Below are 15045 nucleotides of genomic sequence, written 5' to 3' on the forward strand. Positions count from 1 at the left end.
TGGCTCGGAGGGACGGGGTTGATTTTTGGGGACCCTCTCCTCACGGAGGGGTCCACACGAATCCTAGCCTTTGCACTGTTTTTGGTGTGACTTCGGTCATGCATTTTTTGCGGTGCTTTGGAAAGCTTCATTAAATCAAAATCTGTTCTTATCAGTTTAATATCTGATACGTCCCCTATCTGGGGACCATATATTAAATGGATTTTTAGAACAGGGAGATGGAAAAAGAGCTTGCTCTGTCCACTCCACGCATTGACCTGGTATTGCAGTACCTCCAGGAACGGTGCACCCCTTCTTAACCCAGTTTCCAAAAGCAGAACTCAATTCACCTGATTCATATTAGCCCGATTTAATGAATTGGAAGAAAGCATACGTCTTCATATGCACCTCAATTTGGCCCATTCACTTTTCACACTTCCTCCTTTTGTTTTTTATCTTTCACACTTTTGACTTTCTTTATTCATCCAAATAGCAAACTCATCACCACTCAACCTGACCAACTCGGCTATGTCCCCGTGCTGCAGTTCTCTGTCTTATCTAGATCATTTGCAATTGAATGGAATAGATCCCTTTTGGACAAAGTGGATTCACCTGCTGCTGCAGTGACCACAGGTGTGATAACATCTAGAATTGGCATCTGGTGCGATCTCTCCGCTTCCACTCCAAAGAAAGTTACCTGTTTATTCCTATCATGCATTGGTTTTTGGGGTTTTCTTTGAGTAATGATGATCTCTTTAGTAGTCTGTTGGCGCCCTCTCCTGGAGGAATAGTTTGCTTGCTCTTGGACATTCTAAAAGAGAGGTCATGATAGACATTGAGCTTCTGAGCTCAATTGGGGACAGTCATGGGTGATGAATGTTTGCAACCTACTGCGAAGCCTCATACCGCAATATAAGGAACGTCAAATACTAAGAAAGGGCGGCCCATGAAAGAATTACTACTTTCAATAAGTACACTTAAACGGCTAATTGGGAATAGAAAAACTGTAAAAAGCCCTCTGAGAAAGCCCCCCTCTAACCTTTGATAGTAAGCTTTTCTGTAGTCTGCCTGTTGATGTATTTTCCGTTTGAACTGTGCACAACATGAAGAGACGGAACACTGGCGGCTTGTCACAATGCCCCCCGATGACATCACAATAGCGCTGCTGCCTAGAAAACAAGCTGCGCAGAAGAAGTTGTTCTTTGGGTGGGAGGGTGGGCTAGTGGAAGGAGGGGGCAATCTCTTTTTTTCCCGGGTGGTAGGGGGATGACAGGAGAAGGGAAGCGGGTGGTGAGAAAGGTACAGAGGGCAGGGTTTGGGGGCTGGGAAGGAAAGGGAAAAGATTAGGGTTTGGGGATGATGAAAGGGCTTTCTACGGGTAAGGATGGCAAAGGGTAGCAGTGACGGAAAGTCAGGCAACCTGTCCTGTCCGTCTTTTTGTATCGTGAATTGGAAAGACTGCAAGGGGGAGGGGAGTTGCTTGCGCCCTAAAGGAGGAGTTATTCAGATTCATTGCAGTGGGCGGCGGCTGCAAAACGCACCATTCTTCTTGTTTTGGCTCTGCAAAGCAGCCTTTTCAAGGGTTGGCTTGGGTGACAAAATGTCTTGTGTAGGCGTGGGTTTGTCTCCCTCTCGCTCTCTCTCCCTAAGATGTGTCCGGCATAGGCCAGGGTGCCACTCGAGGCCCAAACCAATTCTGGTTATCGCTTCTCGGCCTTTTGGCTAAGATCAAGTGTAGTATCTGTTCTTATCAGTTTAATATCTGATACGTCCCCTATCTGGGGACCATATATTAAATGGATTTTTAGAACAGGGAGATGGAAAAAGAGCTTGCTCTGTCCACTCCACGCATTGACCTGGTATTGCAGTACCTCCAGGAACGGTGCACCCCTTCTTAACCCAGTTTCCAAAAGCAGAACTCAATTCACCTGATTCATATTAGCCCGATTTAATGAATTGGAAGAAAGCATACGTCTTCATATGCACCTCAATTTGGCCCATTCACTTTTCACACTTCCTCCTTTTGTTTTTTATCTTTCACACTTTTGACTTTCTTTATTCATCCAAATAGCAAACTCATCACCACTCAACCTGACCAACTCGGCTATGTCCCCGTGCTGCAGTTCTCTGTCTTATCTAGATCATTTGCAATTGAATGGAATAGATCCCTTTTGGACAAAGTGGATTCACCTGCTGCTGCAGTGACCACAGGTGTGATAACATCTAGAATTGGCATCTGGTGCGATCTCTCCGCTTCCACTCCAAAGAAAGTTACCTGTTTATTCCTATCATGCATTGGTTTTTGGGGTTTTCTTTGAGTAATGATGATCTCTTTAGTAGTCTGTTGGCGCCCTCTCCTGGAGGAATAGTTTGCTTGCTCTTGGACATTCTAAAAGAGAGGTCATGATAGACATTGAGCTTCTGAGCTCAATTGGGGACAGTCATGGGTGATGAATGTTTGCAACCTACTGCGAAGCCTCATACCGCAATATAAGGAACGTCAAATACTAAGAAAGGGCGGCCCATGAAAGAATTACTACTTTCAATAAGTACACTTAAACGGCTAATTGGGAATAGAAAAACTGTAAAAAGCCCTCTGAGAAAGCCCCCCTCTAACCTTTGATAGTAAGCTTTTCTGTAGTCTGCCTGTTGATGTATTTTCCGTTTGAACTGTGCACAACATGAAGAGACGGAACACTGGCGGCTTGTCACAATGCCCCCCGATGACATCACAATAGCGCTGCTGCCTAGAAAACAAGCTGCGCAGAAGAAGTTGTTCTTTGGGTGGGAGGGTGGGCTAGTGGAAGGAGGGGGCAATCTCTTTTTTTCCCGGGTGGTAGGGGGATGACAGGAGAAGGGAAGCGGGTGGTGAGAAAGGTACAGAGGGCAGGGTTTGGGGGCTGGGAAGGAAAGGGAAAAGATTAGGGTTTGGGGATGATGAAAGGGCTTTCTACGGGTAAGGATGGCAAAGGGTAGCAGTGACGGAAAGTCAGGCAACCTGTCCTGTCCGTCTTTTTGTATCGTGAATTGGAAAGACTGCAAGGGGGAGGGGAGTTGCTTGCGCCCTAAAGGAGGAGTTATTCAGATTCATTGCAGTGGGCGGCGGCTGCAAAACGCACCATTCTTCTTGTTTTGGCTCTGCAAAGCAGCCTTTTCAAGGGTTGGCTTGGGTGACAAAATGTCTTGTGTAGGCGTGGGTTTGTCTCCCTCTCGCTCTCTCTCCCTAAGATGTGTCCGGCATAGGCCAGGGTGCCACTCGAGGCCCAAACCAATTCTGGTTATCGCTTCTCGGCCTTTTGGCTAAGATCAAGTGTAGTATCGTTCGAAAAGGTGGTTTAAGGCTCCGGCCACCTTAGTACAATGATGCAATGCACGCTGGAAGGTTGCGCTTGTTAGTACTTTGGGAGGATAGTATATCCATCTAGAGGAAACCATGGCCCTACCAGGATCAAGGCTATTAGACTGAGTAAGTGTGGGGGTTATGGTGCAATGTGCCCCAGGAATGGACACCCTGGAGGGAGTCTGAACTTGCTAGGTTGGGACCCTGGTAAGCCTCAGACTCTGTCGCACGCCGCGCCTTGCCTATTCATACTTTCCAAGCATATTGCCCTATCCCGGTCTTCTGGCTAAGAAGGGAAATTTTTATAATCCCGGTCGGAGGTCCGGTCAGCTTTGGGCTGAGAAACCAACACCCGGTTGGAGGTCCGGGTCAGCTTTGGCTGAGAAACCAACACCCGGTTGGAGGTCCGGTTAGCCTTGGGCTGAGAAACCAACACCCGGTTGGAGGTCCGGTCAGCCTTGGGCTGAGAAACCAACACCCGGTTGGAGGTCCGGTCAGCCTTGGGCTGAAAAACCAACACCGGTTGACGGTCCGGGCAGTCTCGGCTGCGAAACCAACGACTAGTAGCTCCCTACTCCACTTGGGTAAGATGCCTCGGTGGACGCTGGGAGCAACAACAAGGCTCAACCAGGCTTCGGCTTGGGGGAGCACCGAAGATCCCTGACCCTCTCTGTGGCCTTCTGGCTCGGAGGGACGGGGTTGATTTTTGGGGATCCTCTTCTCACGGAGGGGTCCACACGAATCCTAGCCTTTGCACTGTTTTTGGTGTGACTTCGGTCATGCATTTTTGCGGTGCTTTGGAAAGCTTCATTAAATCAAAAAAATCTGTTCTTATCAGTTTAATATCTGATACGTCCCCTATCTGGGGACCATATATTAAATGGATTTTTAGAACAGGGAGATGGAAAAAGAGCTTGCTCTGTCCACTCCACGCATTGACCTGGTATTGCAGTACCTCCAGGAACGGTGCACCCCTTCTTAACCCAGTTTCCAAAAGCAGAACTCAATTCACCTGATTCATATTAGCCCGATTTAATGAATTGGAAGAAAGCATACGTCTTCATATGCACCTCAATTTGGCCCATTCACTTTTCACACTTCCTCCTTTTGTTTTTTATCTTTCACACTTTTGACTTTCTTTATTCATCCAAATAGCAAACTCATCACCACTCAACCTGACCAACTCGGCTATGTCCCCGTGCTGCAGTTCTCTGTCTTATCTAGATCATTTGCAATTGAATGGAATAGATCCCTTTTGGACAAAGTGGATTCACCTGCTGCTGCAGTGACCACAGGTGTGATAACATCTAGAATTGGCATCTGGTGCGATCTCTCCGCTTCCACTCCAAAGAAAGTTACCTGTTTATTCCTATCATGCATTGGTTTTTGGGGTTTTCTTTGAGTAATGATGATCTCTTTAGTAGTCTGTTGGCGCCCTCTCCTGGAGGAATAGTTTGCTTGCTCTTGGACATTCTAAAAGAGAGGTCATGATAGACATTGAGCTTCTGAGCTCAATTGGGGACAGTCATGGGTGATGAATGTTTGCAACCTACTGCGAAGCCTCATACCGCAATATAAGGAACGTCAAATACTAAGAAAGGGCGGCCCATGAAAGAATTACTACTTTCAATAAGTACACTTAAACGGCTAATTGGGAATAGAAAAACTGTAAAAAGCCCTCTGAGAAAGCCCCCCTCTAACCTTTGATAGTAAGCTTTTCTGTAGTCTGCCTGTTGATGTATTTTCCGTTTGAACTGTGCACAACATGAAGAGACGGAACACTGGCGGCTTGTCACAATGCCCCCCGATGACATCACAATAGCGCTGCTGCCTAGAAAACAAGCTGCGCAGAAGAAGTTGTTCTTTGGGTGGGAGGGTGGGCTAGTGGAAGGAGGGGGCAATCTCTTTTTTTCCCGGGTGGTAGGGGGATGACAGGAGAAGGGAAGCGGGTGGTGAGAAAGGTACAGAGGGCAGGGTTTGGGGGCTGGGAAGGAAAGGGAAAAGATTAGGGTTTGGGGATGATGAAAGGGCTTTCTACGGGTAAGGATGGCAAAGGGTAGCAGTGACGGAAAGTCAGGCAACCTGTCCTGTCCGTCTTTTTGTATCGTGAATTGGAAAGACTGCAAGGGGGAGGGGAGTTGCTTGCGCCCTAAAGGAGGAGTTATTCAGATTCATTGCAGTGGGCGGCGGCTGCAAAACGCACCATTCTTCTTGTTTTGGCTCTGCAAAGCAGCCTTTTCAAGGGTTGGCTTGGGTGACAAAATGTCTTGTGTAGGCGTGGGTTTGTCTCCCTCTCGCTCTCTCTCCCTAAGATGTGTCCGGCATAGGCCAGGGTGCCACTCGAGGCCCAAACCAATTCTGGTTATCGCTTCTCGGCCTTTTGGCTAAGATCAAGTGTAGTATCGTTCGAAAAGGTGGTTTAAGGCTCCTGCCACCTTAGTACAATGATGCAATGCACACTGGAAGGTTGCGCTTGTTAGTACTTTGGGAGGATAGTATATCCATCTAGAGGAAACCATGGCCCTACCAGGATCGAGGCTATTAGACTGAGTAAGTGTGGGGGCTATGGTGCAATGTGCCCCAGGATTGACGACCCTGGAGTGAGTCTGAGCTTGCTGGCTTGGGACCCCGGCGAGCCTTGGGCTCTGTAGCACACCGTACCTTGCCCTTTCATACTTTCTGAGCATATTGCTCTATCCCGGCCTTCTGGCTAGGAAGGGAAATTTTTATAATCATGGTCGGAGGTCCGTTCAGCTTTGGGCTGAGAAACCAACACCCGGTTGGAGGTCCGGGTCAGCTTTGGCTGAGAAACCAACACCCGGTTGGAGGTCCGGGTCAGCTTCGGCTGAGAAACCAACACCCGGTTGGAGGTCCGGGTCAGCTTCGGCTGAGAAACCAACACCCGGTTGGAGGTCCGGGTCAGCTTCGGCTGAGAAACCAACACCCGGTTGGAGGTCCGGTTAGCCTTGGGCTGAGAAACCAACACCGGTTGACGGTCCGGGCAGTTTCGGCTGCGAAACCAACAACTAGTAGCTCTCTACTCCACTTGGGTAAGATGCCTGGGTGGACGCTGGGAGCAACGACAAGGCTCAACCAGGCTTCGGCTTGGGGGAGCACCGAAGATCCCTGACCCTTGCTGTGGCCTTCTGGCTCGGAGGGACGGGGTTGATTTTTGGGGACCCTCTCCTCACGGAGGGGTCCACACGAATCCTAGCCTTTGCACTGTTTTTGGTGTGACTTCGGTCATGCATTTTTTGCGGTGCTTTGGAAAGCTTCATTAAATCAAAAAATCTGTTCTTATCAGTTTAATATCTGATACGTCCCCTATCTGGGGACCATATATTAAATGGATTTTTAGAACAGGGAGATGGAAAAAGAGCTTGCTCTGTCCACTCCACGCATTGACCTGGTATTGCAGTACCTCCAGGAACGGTGCACCCCTTCTTAACCCAGTTTCCAAAAGCAGAACTCAATTCACCTGATTCATATTAGCCCGATTTAATGAATTGGAAGAAAGCATACGTCTTCATATGCACCTCAATTTGGCCCATTCACTTTTCACACTTCCTCCTTTTGTTTTTTATCTTTCACACTTTTGACTTTCTTTATTCATCCAAATAGCAAACTCATCACCACTCAACCTGACCAACTCGGCTATGTCCCCGTGCTGCAGTTCTCTGTCTTATCTAGATCATTTGCAATTGAATGGAATAGATCCCTTTTGGACAAAGTGGATTCACCTGCTGCTGCAGTGACCACAGGTGTGATAACATCTAGAATTGGCATCTGGTGCGATCTCTCCGCTTCCACTCCAAAGAAAGTTACCTGTTTATTCCTATCATGCATTGGTTTTTGGGGTTTTCTTTGAGTAATGATGATCTCTTTAGTAGTCTGTTGGCGCCCTCTCCTGGAGGAATAGTTTGCTTGCTCTTGGACATTCTAAAAGAGAGGTCATGATAGACATTGAGCTTCTGAGCTCAATTGGGGACAGTCATGGGTGATGAATGTTTGCAACCTACTGCGAAGCCTCATACCGCAATATAAGGAACGTCAAATACTAAGAAAGGGCGGCCCATGAAAGAATTACTACTTTCAATAAGTACACTTAAACGGCTAATTGGGAATAGAAAAACTGTAAAAAGCCCTCTGAGAAAGCCCCCCTCTAACCTTTGATAGTAAGCTTTTCTGTAGTCTGCCTGTTGATGTATTTTCCGTTTGAACTGTGCACAACATGAAGAGACGGAACACTGGCGGCTTGTCACAATGCCCCCCGATGACATCACAATAGCGCTGCTGCCTAGAAAACAAGCTGCGCAGAAGAAGTTGTTCTTTGGGTGGGAGGGTGGGCTAGTGGAAGGAGGGGGCAATCTCTTTTTTTCCCGGGTGGTAGGGGGATGACAGGAGAAGGGAAGCGGGTGGTGAGAAAGGTACAGAGGGCAGGGTTTGGGGGCTGGGAAGGAAAGGGAAAAGATTAGGGTTTGGGGATGATGAAAGGGCTTTCTACGGGTAAGGATGGCAAAGGGTAGCAGTGACGGAAAGTCAGGCAACCTGTCCTGTCCGTCTTTTTGTATCGTGAATTGGAAAGACTGCAAGGGGGAGGGGAGTTGCTTGCGCCCTAAAGGAGGAGTTATTCAGATTCATTGCAGTGGGCGGCGGCTGCAAAACGCACCATTCTTCTTGTTTTGGCTCTGCAAAGCAGCCTTTTCAAGGGTTGGCTTGGGTGACAAAATGTCTTGTGTAGGCGTGGGTTTGTCTCCCTCTCGCTCTCTCTCCCTAAGATGTGTCCGGCATAGGCCAGGGTGCCACTCGAGGCCCAAACCAATTCTGGTTATCGCTTCTCGGCCTTTTGGCTAAGATCAAGTGTAGTGTTGTTCGAAGAGGTGGTTTAAGCTCCAGGCCACCTTAGTACAATGATACAATGCACACTGGAAGGTTGCGCTTGCTAGTACTCTGGGTGGATAGTATATTCATCAAGAGGAAAACATGGCCCTACCAGGATCGAGGCTATTAGACGGAGTAAGGGTGGGGGGCTATGGTACAACGTGCCCCAGGACTGACGACCCTGGAGTGAGTCTGAGCTTGCTGGCTTGGGACCCCGGCAAGCCTTGGGCTCTGTAGCACACCGTACCTTGCCTTTTCATACTTTTTGAGCATATTACCCTATCCTGGCCTTCTGGCTAGGAAGGGAAATTTTTATAATCCCGGTCGGAGGTCTGGTCAGCTTTGGGCTGAGAAACTAACACCCGGTTGGAGGTCCGGGTCAGCTTCGGCTGAGAAACCAACACCCGGTTGGAGGTCTGGGTCAGCTTCGGCTGAGAAACCAACACCCGGTTGGAGGTCCGGTTAGCCTTGGGCTGAGAAACCAACACCGGTTGACGGTCCGGGCAGTTTCGGCTGCGAAACCAACAACTAGTAGCTCTCTACTCCACTTGGGTAAGATGCCTGGGTGGACGCTGGGAGCAACAACAAGGCTCAACCAGGCTTCGGCTTGGGGGAGCACCGAAGATCCCTGACCCTTGCTGTGGCCTTCTGGCTCGGAGGGACGGGGTTGATTTTTGGGGACCCTCTCCTCACGGTGGGGTCCACACGAATCCTAGCCTTTGCACTGTTTTTGGTGTGACTTCGGTCATGCATTTTTTGTGGTGCTTTGGAAAGCTTCATTAAATCAAAAATCTGTTCTTATCAGAACAAACTGAGCTAGCTACACTTGACGAGATACGATCAGGGAGACGAGCTCCAAAGCCCAGCCGAGACCGGAAGAGGGAGATCGGACGGAAGAAGAGCTTGGCAGAAAGAAGCAAGAAGACGAAGGCTCGGAGAAGACTTGGGGAGACCAGAGGAACTTCGAGGAGGAACACAGCGGGAGAAGACACCCGGAGAAGAATCCAAGATCCAGCTCCGGGAACTCAAGCAGGAACCAGCCATGGCAAGCAAGCCAGAGAAGGCAGCCAAGAAGGCTCAGGACCCAGGGACCTCCAGGAAGGCTCATCCAGAGGCTTCTTCGGCCCAAGAGGCCCCTACCTCCGACGCCAGCCAGCCGGAGGGAGCCCGGACGCCGCCTGAAAAGGCTCCAACCCTGGAGCCTTGGATGCGGCAGACGGTCGCCCTGAAGCTAAAGGCGGTGGATGGTAGGTTGCCGGACATGTCCAGCGACGTGTTCTGCAAGAAGATGATTCTGGATCAGGGCTTCTCCAGGGCGGAAACCCTGAGTGTCCAGACCTTCATGACTGGCATTTTTCTGGTAACCTTTGCCACGGTGAATGCCTGCAGGAGATACTGGGAGGCGATGAACGCAGCGATGCCGGACTCCCCTTTTCATTCTTTTTTAGGATCCTGTCCTATACAGAGGGATGAGAAGAGGATCACGGTCTCCATGCGGAACCCGCACACCCCAGGAAGAGACATCTCCACGTTCCTGGGACGTCTCTGCACAGTGGTGAGGGAGCCATCCCACATCCTTAACGGCAACGGATTCTGGACGGGTAAGTGGTCAGTAACCGTTCGACTCTACAGGGAACCAGCATCCGAGGATGGTCTCCAGCACCTGCCCCCGACATTCTCTCTGGGAAACTCCTTTGGTCTCATCTACTACCCGGACATGCCACACAACTGCAGGAAATGTGGCGGGAAAGGGCATTCGATGAAGACCTGCAAGGAGGACGCCTGCAGGGTTTGCCGGGTGACAGGACACAGCTCCAAGGACTGCCCAAAGAAGAAGACTTGCAACCTATGTGGACAGGCGGACCACCTTTACAAGGACTGCCCGCAGCGGGAGAAATCCTGGGCAAGGGTTGCCGCGGCGACCCAGTATCGGGTAGTCACAGCTTCGTCGACCAAGGCAGCTACGACCAAGGCCACAGAGGCCAAGGACAAGGCGGCCAAGAACCCGGCGACCGTGGCTCCAGCCGATGCCCCAGCAGCCACGGAGTCCAGGGAAAAGAAGGGTAAGAAAACTGTTGCCCCCTCCCTGGTCCCCCCCCCTGTCACCCCTGTCCAAACCCCTCCCCCCCCGGCCAACCCTACTGAGGATTCCACTACCTCCACCTCATTTCCCTACTCCTCAGTTGGCCTCCTCACCCCCCCCCCAAAGCCCACTCTCCCTCCCCAGACCATGAGAGCAGAGGGCCTCAGCACTCTTGCACTTTTCACCGAGGAGGATTTTCCAGCTCTTGTCTCCTCAGGTACAGGCCAAAGGAAAAGGAAGGTGGAAGATAGTCCTGTCGCAGAACCTTCCAAGCTGTTCATTGTGGACCTTAACCCACCCCAGGAAGAGGAGGATGGCCTCCTCCCAGAACCGGACGTGTTGGAGCAGATGGTGGAGTCCCTTGTGGCCGAAGAAGAAATGGAGGAGTCGGAAGCCACTGAGGCACCATCCCTGCTTGATCAGCTAGCAGAAGAGGGTCTGCTGGAGATACCCTTACCAGCAGGTGCCAAAGAGGAAGAACCGCCCGACCGGAGTGGTAACTAAGGCACACCGCCTGCTCTAACTTTCTCTTTCCTCCAATGACTGCTAACATTAACATCTTTTCCATTAATGTTAGGAGCATCAGAGACAAGTTCCGACGTCAGACAATTTTTGCGTTCCTTAACACTCAGTCTAGTGATGTATTTTTCCTGCAGGAATGCTCCCTTCCCTCCTCTAGGTCCTTCAACCATCTGGCCAGGGAGTGGACCCATGGCCCATCCTACTGGTCTGGCGGGGGCGACTGTAGGTCCGCGGGGGTCGCCGTGCTGATCAGGGGAAGCGCCTTCACATTGGACTCTGTTCAGGAAATCGTCTGCGGCAGGTTACTGCTCGTGGATGGCACCTGGGCGGGAGAACCTGTCAGGTTCATCAATGTGTATGCTTCTCCTGTGAAGAGCGATCGACTGGAGCTCCTCCAAGCCCTGCGCCCTCAGCTCGCTACCGCCAGGACGGTAGTGATGGCCGGGGATTTCAACTGCCCGATTGAGGAGGATGGACGCAGTTCTGGAACGGCTGCCAAGTTGGACGTCACATCCAAACTGCTCATTGAGATGGTGACCGAAGCCTCTCTTGTGGACGTTGTTGGCTCCATCGGACACGGATCCGTGAACTATTCATGGTGCCGATCCGATGGCTCGCTGCGTTCCAGGATTGACTTTGTGTTTACCTCTCGGGCGGTTGGGCGGAGTGGGCACTCGATGGTCCCCTGCTTCTTCTCTGACCACAGAGCCATTCACTTTCAAGGTGTGCTGGGCCATGGCTTCCCCATTGGCCCGGGCTCCTGGAAGCTGAACTGCTCTCTGCTGGAAAAGGGTGAGATTCTGGAGGAGCTTAGAGCTGCCTACTCCACGTGGCGGGCCTACAAGGCGGGCTTCCAGTCTGTTTCTGACTGGTGGGAATACGTTAAACTCGAGTTCCGTTTCTTCTTTCAGGCAAAGAGTCAACAACAGGCGTGTCTGAAGAGGAGGGACTTCAGGAGACTCCAGCGTGAGCTGCGTTCCCTGCAGGACCTTCTTCGATGCGGCTGGGACGTGAGAGAGGAGCTGGAGGAGACTAAGAGGAGCCTGAAAAGGCACTTCGAGGAGGAGTCCGAGCGAATTGTCTTCCGTTCCAAAGTGGAGAACCTGGAGAAGGGTGAGAAATGTAACTCGTTCTTTTTCAGGAAACTCCACGCCGGTCACACGCCCATGAATGAACTACGAGACGAGAGTGGAAACATGCGACGCGGGAAAGAGAACGTGATGAAGGTCGTCAGCGACTTCTACAGCGAACTCTACGCCCGCAAGACTACTGACCCCGAGGCCGCCGATAAGTTCCTGTCAGGTATCACTAACCATCTTGACCCTGCAGACGCGGCGGCCATGGATGCTCCTCTGACAGTGGACGAGCTGCTCTCGGCCGCCAAATCCTTTAGTTCTGGCAGGACACCGGGCAGTGACGGCCTCCCAGCAGAGCTCTATGTAGTGCTGGGAGACCTAATCTGTCCGGACCTGTTAGGGCTGTATGAGGAGATGGTGGTGGAGGGCAGAATGCCTCCATCTCTGAGGGAAGGAATGGTCACGATCCTGTACAAGCGTAAAGGAGAGAGGTGCGACCTGAAGAATTGGCGTCCCATCACCCTTCTGAACGTCGACTACAAGATCCTGGCCAAGACGATGGCAACGAGATTGAAGACTGTTATCGGACGGATCATCCACCCGGATCAGACCTGCGGCATCCCCGGACGTCGCATCGCAGACAGCCTGGCTCTCATGCGGGACACGGTCGAGTACATCAAAGCCCGCCGGGTGCACGCAGCCCTGATCTCGTTGGATCAGGAAAAGGCCTTCGACCGTGTTTCCCATGAGTTCCTGGGCAAAGCTCTGCACAGGTTAGGTTTGGGTAACATGTTTTGCTTGTATGTCCAACTAATGTATTTTGATATTCACAGCTCGGTGTTGGTGAACGGCTGGAAGACTGACCCCTTCCCGGTCCTCTCAGGGGTCAGACAAGGCTGTCCTCTGTCACCTCTTCTTTTTGTTTGTGTTATAGAACTCTTTGCAGAGGCTATCCGGCGGAATGGAGAGATCAGAGGGATCACCGCACCAGGACCAGAACGCTTCGAGGTCAAGTGCTCGCTCTACATGGACGACGTGACCGTCTTCTGCGCGGACCGGCGCTCAGTCGACACCCTCGTCCAGGCCTGTGAGACCTTCGGACGGGCTTCGGGAGCCAAAGTCAACTGCGGGAAGTCGGAAGCCATGCTCTTCGGGGACTGGCAGCCGGCCTCTTCCGCCCCCTTCCCTTTCAGCATCCAGCCGGATTTCATCAAGGTTCTTGGAGTCTGGTTCGGGAAGGAAGGAGCAGCCCTCAAGTCCTGGGAGGAACGCTTGACCAAGATCACCCAACGGATCGGTCTGTGGAGCCTCAGACGCCTCACCTGTGAGGGCAAAGCACTGGTCCTGCGTAACGAGGTACTGCCCGTGCTGCAGTACACGGCCCAGGCCTGGCCCCCCCTTGCCACCGTGTGCAGGGCCATTACCAGGACGGTGTTTCGTTTTGTCTGGGGATCCAAGATGGACAGAGTAAAGCGGAGCATCATGTACAAGGATCCTCGCAAGGGTGGGAAGGGCGTACCCGATATCCCCACCCTCCTGCGATCCTCCTTCGTATGTGACTGCGTTCGCCGAACTCTGCGAGTCAAGAGAGGTTCCGCGGGTGGGTCCATGTCTCGCTTCTTCCTGCTCCCCCTTTGGAGACGGTTAGGCTGGGACAAGTGGGACAGCTCCTTCCCCTACAACTGGACGGCGCCATGGTTCTACGGAGACGTGGTTCGGTTTGTGAGGGAACACCAACTGGAGGGACTCAAGCCTGATTTGTGGAAGCCAAAGACTATCCACAAACTCATCAGAGCCAAGGACGAAATGGAGAACATTCCAGGACTTCATCACGACACACTGGAGACTGTTTGGACAAACGTGTCATCGGCTGGATTGACCAACGGGCACAAGGACTTGTCATGGATGGCGATACAGGGCGGACTGCCCGTCCGGTCATTCATGCACGCCCGGAACCTGTGCAAAACCCGGTACTGCCCAAGGTGCCCCTTCGTGGAGGAAACATCGCTGCACGCCTTTTGGGACTGCCGTTTCGCACAGCGCCTGTTGGTTGCCCTGGAGGATGACCTGAGGAACTCCGTCCCCAGAGGGAGCCTATCGTACCATTCCGTACTTTATGGACTCTTCCCTGGGACTCACACCGTTGGAGCCATCCAGGAGGCTTGGCGCCTTATGAACTGCTTTAAGGACGCTATTTGGGTCGCCAGGAACCGGCTCATCTTGAAGAGGGAGAGGATGTCTATCCAGGATTGCCGCAGGCTGATCCACAGCCTGCTCAGAGACTATTCCATCATGGACAGTCCGGACGACAGCGCCGAGGAGGAGGTTTAGACCTCTTCCATGCCCCCTCCCTCCTTTTCCCGTTATGTGCGTGTTTCAATAAAGCTTCGGGCCTGTGATTTCCCCACCCTATCCCCCTTTTCCCCTACCCCCATCCCCCAATCGCCGGTTCGTCGTTATTTATTGTCTAACTTTTTTCTTTCAGCTTGAGTGTTCTGGATAAGCATAGGAGTGTGATGTATAGTTTAGTGCGTCGTACTCTATGGCTATGTAAGAAGGATTGTATAGTTCTGTGTGTACGGGGCTGCGGCACTGTACACGGTTTGTTACCTTTTTGTGAGTAGTGCATGATAATAAAGATGCTGTTAAATCAAAAATCTGTTCTTATCAGTTTAATATCTGATACGTCCCCTATCTGGGGACCATATATTAAATGGATTTTTAGAACAGGGAGATGGAAAAAGAGCTTGCTCTGTCCACTCCACGCATTGACCTGGTATTGCAGTACCTCCAGGAACGGTGCACCCCTTCTTAACCCAGTTTCCAAAAGCAGAACTCAATTCACCTGATTCATATTAGCCCGATTTAATGAATTGGAAGAAAGCATACGTCTTCATATGCACCTCAATTTGGCCCATTCACTTTTCACACTTCCTCCTTTTGTTTTTTATCTTTCACACTTTTGACTTTCTTTATTCATCCAAATAGCAAACTCATCACCACTCAACCTGACCAACTCGGCTATGTCCCCGTGCTGCAGTTCTCTGTCTTATCTAGATCATTTGCAATTGAATGGAATAGATCCCTTTTGGACAAAGTGGATTCACCTGCTGCTGCAGTGACCACAGGTGTGATAACATCTAGAATTGGCATCTGGTGCGATC

At 51.2% G+C, this 15045-nt stretch overlaps 4 non-coding genes and 3 pseudogenes across 4 annotated transcripts; all 7 read left to right on the forward strand.

Annotated features, from left to right (window-relative positions):
• The first annotated feature begins 98 nt into the window (after positions 1-98).
• LOC142313387 (U2 spliceosomal RNA) lies at positions 99-294 on the forward strand. The gene has a single exon (XR_012754433.1). It is a non-coding gene; the product is annotated as a U2 spliceosomal RNA (small nuclear RNA).
• Positions 295-1681: 1387 nt separating this feature from the next.
• On the forward strand, positions 1682-1872 carry LOC142313616 (U2 spliceosomal RNA). The gene has a single exon (XR_012754602.1). It is a non-coding gene; the product is annotated as a U2 spliceosomal RNA (small nuclear RNA).
• A 1387-nt stretch (positions 1873-3259) lies between these two features.
• Positions 3260-3401, forward strand: LOC142313477 (U2 spliceosomal RNA; annotated as a pseudogene).
• A 697-nt stretch (positions 3402-4098) lies between these two features.
• Positions 4099-4296, forward strand: LOC142313382 (U2 spliceosomal RNA). Its single transcript, XR_012754428.1, has one exon. It is a non-coding gene; the product is annotated as a U2 spliceosomal RNA (small nuclear RNA).
• Positions 4297-5683: 1387 nt separating this feature from the next.
• Positions 5684-5825, forward strand: LOC142313472 (U2 spliceosomal RNA; annotated as a pseudogene).
• A 739-nt stretch (positions 5826-6564) lies between these two features.
• Positions 6565-6762, forward strand: LOC142313385 (U2 spliceosomal RNA). The gene has a single exon (XR_012754431.1). It is a non-coding gene; the product is annotated as a U2 spliceosomal RNA (small nuclear RNA).
• A 7725-nt stretch (positions 6763-14487) lies between these two features.
• LOC142313638 (U2 spliceosomal RNA) lies at positions 14488-14691 on the forward strand (annotated as a pseudogene).
• The last annotated feature ends 354 nt before the right edge of the window (positions 14692-15045 follow it).

The sequence above is a fragment of the Anomaloglossus baeobatrachus genome, chromosome 5 (assembly GCF_048569485.1).
Source record: "Anomaloglossus baeobatrachus isolate aAnoBae1 chromosome 5, aAnoBae1.hap1, whole genome shotgun sequence".
NCBI classification, from domain to species: domain Eukaryota; kingdom Metazoa; phylum Chordata; class Amphibia; order Anura; family Aromobatidae; genus Anomaloglossus; species Anomaloglossus baeobatrachus.